This window comes from Myotis davidii, unplaced genomic scaffold (assembly GCF_000327345.1).
Source record: "Myotis davidii unplaced genomic scaffold, ASM32734v1 scaffold2102, whole genome shotgun sequence".
NCBI classification, from domain to species: domain Eukaryota; kingdom Metazoa; phylum Chordata; class Mammalia; order Chiroptera; family Vespertilionidae; genus Myotis; species Myotis davidii.
This window is the reverse complement of record NW_006292991.1, coordinates 64,277-71,181: the sequence shown is the minus strand read 5'-3', so window position 1 is coordinate 71,181 and position 6,905 is coordinate 64,277.

The window sequence follows — 6,905 nt, the reverse complement described above, 5'->3', positions numbered from 1 at the left end:
CCATTTTAAGGCTGGCTGGTGACGGAAGCTCCCAGTCTCTCCTTTTTTTCTTTTTTTTTTAATTCTGGGATTTATTTACCTTCTATAATTGAAACTATGTTGCCGTCACTGGAGCTAAGAGCCCACTCCTACTTGCTCCAGCTCTGTGGACACGGCCGGCTGAAAGCAGGTATCTGGGGTTTGTTTAGCTTCTATAATTGAAACTTAGTTGCTTTCAGAGCTCACAGCCAGGCCGTGGCAGGCAGGGAACCTTGGCTTCCTTCATCACTGGAGCAAGGAAGCCTCCTGCTCACTTTAGCGGCATCGCTGCTGGCCGCCATCTTTGTTGGCGGTTAATTTGCATATCACCCTGATTAGCCAATGGGAAGAGTAGCAAAAGTATGGCCAATTACTCTTTTTGTCTTTTATTAGATAGGATGATATTGGATTAACTGATTAAGAAAGAAATATGGCAGTCATTTCTAAGACAAAAGAAAGGAAGGAAGAAAGAGAGAAAAGAAGGAAGGAAGGAAGGAAGGAAGGAAGGAAGGAAGGAAGGAAGGAAGGAAGGAAGGAAGGAAGGAAGGAAGGAAGAAGCCCTGAGGAAATCAGAAAACATTCATTAGGTCTAGGGCACCTATGGAATGACTGGAGGCTAGAAGGTAGGAGGGCTAAGCATACTCAGGCATTAGCAGACCTGTCAAATAGTCTAAGAAAGAAAGAAAGAAAGAAAGAAAGAAAGAAAGAAAGAAAGAAAGAAAGAAAGAAAGGAAGGAAGGAAGGAAGGAAGAAAGGAAGAAAGAAAGAAAGGAAGAAAGAAGGGAAGGGAGATCGGCTCTGGGGTTGGGACTGGAGTTAGGCTCTCAGTTGTACTGTAGATAAAAGGGAAAACAGAGCAGACACTGTCAGCCAGTCCAAAAGAGACCTGATAAGATCTCTGATAAAGAAAAACCAATAATTACCAGGTCCATACAACTTACATGTACTTTACCCTTCTCCACAAAATTGTAACTTTGATTCTTTTCTTTAATTAAAAGATGCCCTAGATCCGTAGTTGGCAAACCGCGGCTCGCGAGCCGCATGCGGCTCTTTGGCCCCTTCAGTGTGGCTCTTCCACAAAATACCACGTGTGGGCACACACGTACAGTGCGATTGAAACTTTGTGGCCCATGTGCAGAAGTCGGTATTTTGTGGAAGACCCACATTGAAGGGGCCAAAGAGCCTCATGTGGCCCGCAAGCCGCGGTTTGCCGAGCCACAGTTTGCCGACCACTGCCCTAGATGTTCATTTTACCTGCATAATTTGCTTTTTCTGATAATCAGGGCTCCCATATATGTGCAAGTTCTCTATTATTGGCACAAATAAGATTTACAGTTAATATATTTAAGGACTAATATATACATTTAAGGACTAATATATACAAATATACATGTTAATACATATATAAAGGATGATCCTAGATACTTTACAAATAATGCCTTTGCTTTTTATAAAAACCTTACAAGATTAGTGTTTTTACTACTTTCTTATGACAAATGAATTAAGGAGCATAGGGTTTAAATATTTTGCCAAAAAGTGCACAGATATGAGGACGTAAGCTTGGGGCTCAAGTCAGTCTGATTTTAAAGTCATCCAAAGTCCATTTTATAAACAAGAGTTGAGAAATCTCAAAATATCAGGTGTTTTGGGTTTTGTTTTTTGGTCATAAGACTAAAATATAAAGCTTTCTGAAATCAATGCAAAGTAAAGTTGAAAAGAGCAAGTTGCACAGCAATAAATTTCCAAGAACCAAAAGATTATGTAGGTAATAAAATTGACCATCAGCTTTAAATCAGGTAGAAGTGATGACAATAAAATATTTGCTTTTAACCAATTTATTTCCTGTTTTTGTATTGAAAATAGGGTTTCCATCTGGCGAGGATGTTTGCTTATGCATATGGACTGTGAGTAAGCAAACAACTGTATCTCCATGGCCTTCAGAGCAAATTATTTTATCTGAAAGAACAGTCGAGTAAATTAAAACAAAATGTTAAGAAAGAGAAAATGAGTATCTGTGTCTATTCATTCTGAGAATGAAAAGACTAAAACTAATTTGAAGCCTTGAAGCTCAACAGTCACTATTTAGAATAGACTTTTTTTTTTCCCAGAGCAGCAGCCCAAGATTATTAAACATGACATCAACACTGGTAGGCTTCTTTGCTGAAAGAAATAAACCATCAAAGGCCATCAAGGGGGTAACGATGGATTTAAGGAGGCCCTCTGAGCAGAAGACTTTGTCTTATTGCTGTTCCTATCACTTTGTGCCGGGCCTTTTCCTTTATACTTAACCTGTTAACTAAAGTGGATGAATTCAAAGGGAAAAAAGGTCACCTGGAAGGACTGCTTGCTCCTGCGAAAACTTAATAAATTGTTCAAGAGCCAGCGTAAAACTCTTCAGTAGAGATATGTTTCCAGCTCTGTGTCACACCTGTCTAACATGGTTTAGAGAATGTCAGGAGAAAAGAATACCAACTGATGGCCAAGACAGAAAGGATATACAAGGTACACATTTGTATTACCGGCTCGTTTCAATCCAGGCCAAGACATAAACCAGCGTGCTGAGCGGGATGTTGATCATGACAAGATTAGTGACCAGTGCTTTTCTTCTCCTCTGACAGCGGTGGCTGCAGGATGGATTTACACGTCCCCAGAGGACGGGAAAGCATAAACAGCACTTGGCATCAGCATCGTGAAGTGCTGACATCACCAGAGCAAATCATCTGAGGGAGCCAGAAAATTAGAATTCAAAACTTCATTTCGTAGCTCACTGCCATGCCAATAGAAAGTAGGACAGATCTCAAAAGTGCTTCTGAAATATAGCCCCCTCCCTTATCCATTGCCTTTCTGATTTTGATCAAATATATTCAAGGGAGATCATATTGCAAACACGTTCTGAGCAATTGGGGAAATGGTAGTTTGAATATTGGCTGTGAAGTTGTAGGTTGAGTTGCAACCAATACTTCATTACAGAATAATAAGCTCCAAACACATAAATAAAATGCCAGTTGTCCTAACCTCAAGAAAGCAGGCATATTTATAAGGTGGAATCTCGCCATCTCAGACGTGGCGGCACCCGACTGACAAGCAAGCTGTGTGTGGTGGCACCTGACTGACAAGGTATAGCATCACTGTCAGTCTGACGCTGACACTTCAGCTATGTCTGTATTTTGAGAAAGAGCAAAAGACTCTCAAATCTATTTTCTGGATCATTTTTTTCATTTTGTCATTGGACTCCCATATATCAATGTCTAGTAGAGCCATTGCTCTGTGTGGAAGAAAGGACAATAATTCTGAAATAAATTTATTTCAACATTTATCCTGTTTTTAGTTGCTGATCATTACAACCTCTACGAAGTATTCTTCCCCCAAAAGAATAGGTGGTTGTTTTTATAAAACTATTTATGGGTGCCAATTTCACCATATTGCTACACAGGTCAGCATTTCAGGCCCAGCAATAGTTCTTACTGTTTTCAAGTAGATAATCCATAGAAGTAGTATATTTCTACAGTACTTACATTTTATATTTGAGTCTTTGTATCCAATAAGTACCTGCAAAATTAGTAAAAGCTGTAGTTGTGCATAAACATAGTATTCCCCCCAATGAAGTTGTGTTTTTAACAAAATAAAATTGACTAAAATATATACAATAGTTATACATACATTCAATATTTAGTTACTGAGTAATGTAATAATACTATTGCTAACCAATAAAAAAGTATCTATTTATTGACAGCCTATTATGTGCTAGACATGAGTCAGGCAAATTACACGCAGATCATGCGAATGTTTTCTCCCACCCTTCCTTCTCCCTGAGCTGGCCTCGGTTCCGGGGAATCCACAGGAGCTGCCTGTTATGGAAGGAGGGGCACTAAGGAGGTGTGCTCAGTGTCTGCCAACATCAGTCTCCTTGGGATGCACAGACTCTCCATCCTGGAAGGCCAGTCCTTCATGCTGACATCTGCTAATCTTCCTGTTCGCATCTGGTAGCCAGTCTCATGTACATCCCTTACCTAATACCCAGGTGCCACCGCAAGACTCTGTCATACCAATGGGAAGTTCATTAATTGCCATCCTAGTTGGGGGTGGACAAAATCTTGTCCACCTACAGAGTGCATTTAGAAGAATTTAGATGCTCTCCCATGTCTCTCAGGAACCATGAGACAGTTATTGAAGACTGCCCCAAATTTTCCTGCCCTTGGCAACCAGTGTAGCTATTACTCCTTTACTGTTCCCTTGTCTAGACGATGTGGAAAATTCTGCCAGGATGGTCTGCTCTCGGGTACTAGAGGGGAAGTTCAACACAAATGCTCTGCATGCTTGCGTTCCCGTAGCTTATAGAGGGCTCTCTAGGCAATGCGGGTGTGGTTAGACAAAAGACCCTTGACATCTGTTTTTTCTTTCTTTCTTTGTAAACACAAAATGTTGGTATCCTTTCTGTGATGTAAAATATATACATGCATGCATATATACATATTCATATACATACATATACACATAAAGTATATATGTCATAAATTAAAACACTGCTCTGCAAGTATTATTTCAGTTGTTGACTCTATCAGATTTCACTGGCTGTCATCAAAATTTCCCCTTGAGACCACAGTAAACTGATTAACTGCTCTGGGAGTGTTTTAGTAAAAATGGGAGAGGCAATGTTGTGCAGTGGAAAGCATGTTGATAATTATTTTACAACTTTGTCTTATCACAGAGACGAAAGGCTGGGAGACAGGAAATATTGAAATGGATGTTTTTATTTTTAGTGTACTTGTCTTATGATATAGCTTCCAAATTGGGTCCTATAGTAAAAAGATCAAAGCACTTTACTTGTTGTATCATCTACAATGGGATCTAACACCCATTCTTTCTTGGGGAAGGAAAAAACCCCAGGGAAATTAAGTAACTCTTCCAAAAAATGCACAGCTCCTCCCATCAAAGCTAAACCTCAAATCTAGTTCTCCACTTCTCAGCCTAGCACATTGCCAAACTTTTACCGGGTTAGAGTTGGGGGCATTCCGGGTATTCCTGGACAAATCCTCACCTGATTTTCCCAGCGATGCCTACAGTTCCTTTCCACTTTCTCTCTGCACCTACTTAGAGAAACATAACTCAGTGATAATGAATACACAGCCAAGTGTTCACCCCCCTTTTTATGGAATTAAGCCCTGAGGGATTGAGGCCTTCTTTCATATGTACTAGTAATAGTAATAAATACTAGGTAGAAGCATTCAAGGGGGAGAAATGACCCCTAAGTCTTTTAGAGGTTGATTTAATGTAGCAAATACAGTATGTTTCATCCTAATGGTGGTTGAATTGACTATTAAAAGATTTTATAGATATATAAAAATTGTAATATGATGTAATAGCCTTTGAAACAATCACATAATTTCAAGGTGTTAATAAAAACATTATATTCATCCTATGAAAGCAGTCATTAATATCTGAAATATGAAAGTAAAATATTTAATTTTTAACTTACTAGGTCCAACAGACTTACAGAGGTTTTCACTTGTATAATGATAATGTATGGAATTTAATATTATTTGTCCTGCCCTAACCGGTTTGGCTCATTGGATAGAGCATTGGTCTGAGGACTGAAAGGTCCCAGGTTCGATTCCAGTCAAGGGCATGTACCTTGGTTGCGGGCACATCCCCAGTAAGGGGTGTGCAGGAGGCAGCAGGTCAATGTTTTTCTCTCATCAATGTTTCTAAGCCTCTATCCCTCTCCCTTCCTCTCTGTAAAAAATCAATGAAATATATATTTTTTAAAAAGATTATTTGTCCTCAGGATAATGTGCTAAAATGAAATGAGCATTTTCTGTATATTCAGATAGAAAACAACCTGAATGTTGAATTCAAAAAGATTTTTAATTTTCTTTCAAAAATTATAACATGACATGTCTATAATTTGCTATCTAAAAATTGTATTAAAAATGATCATTATGTCACATGATTTTTAGAAAGATTTTTTGTATGCTCTATGTAACACCTAAGAAAAATATCAACATTATTTATTATTGCAATAAAATTTTAAACATTACATTTTCTTTGTGACTGATATAATAACAAACTAATTCTATACATGATTGGTGTAAGTGAAACTCCTAGATGTCAGCATTGTTCAAAGCTTTTTTTTGGTTGATACAACTTTCCTTTCGGATACAAATCTTACCGATTTTTAAGAGCTTCATATAAAAATGCACTGAGAAGTGAAACTCCTAGATGTCAGCATTGTTCAAAGATTTTTTTGGTTGATACAACTTCCCCTTCGGATACAAATCTTATGGATTTTTAAGAGCTTCATATAAAAATGCACTGAAAGATTCTCTGGATGTCTGTGCCAACCTGTTAACAAAACCCATTGATCTTTCCTCTTGTGTTCACAGCCTTATTTGATTCACTGGTTTTTTTAATGTCTAAGGAGCATTGTACCACACAAAGTGCAGACGAAGACATGAAAGGTCAGTGATTTGGCTTTACAAGTCATGGCCTGCTTAATCTGTTATACTAATGCCTTTCATTGCATCACCATATAAGAAACTCCGGGCCACATTTTGATAATGCAGCCTCATTGAAAATTCTAAAGGAAAGCTCCAGTTGGAGTCACAGAGAGAAAACTGGATATGCCTAGGGTCAATAAAATCTGAACTAATTTCAAAAGGTAGTTTAAACCAATCAATGTGTGTCATATATGTGCCTGTTTTCACCATAGCTGAAGACTATGGAAGGCTTCTTATTCAAGACAGATAAATATCAAATTATATACATTCATGAATATGAGAGCAATTATCATGGGTTGTATTGATAGTATCATTTGTCAGGAGTGGCTGCTGTCATAAGTTATTTGCATTTGGCCTTACAGTTAAGACCTTTTTATCCCAGCCTTTTTT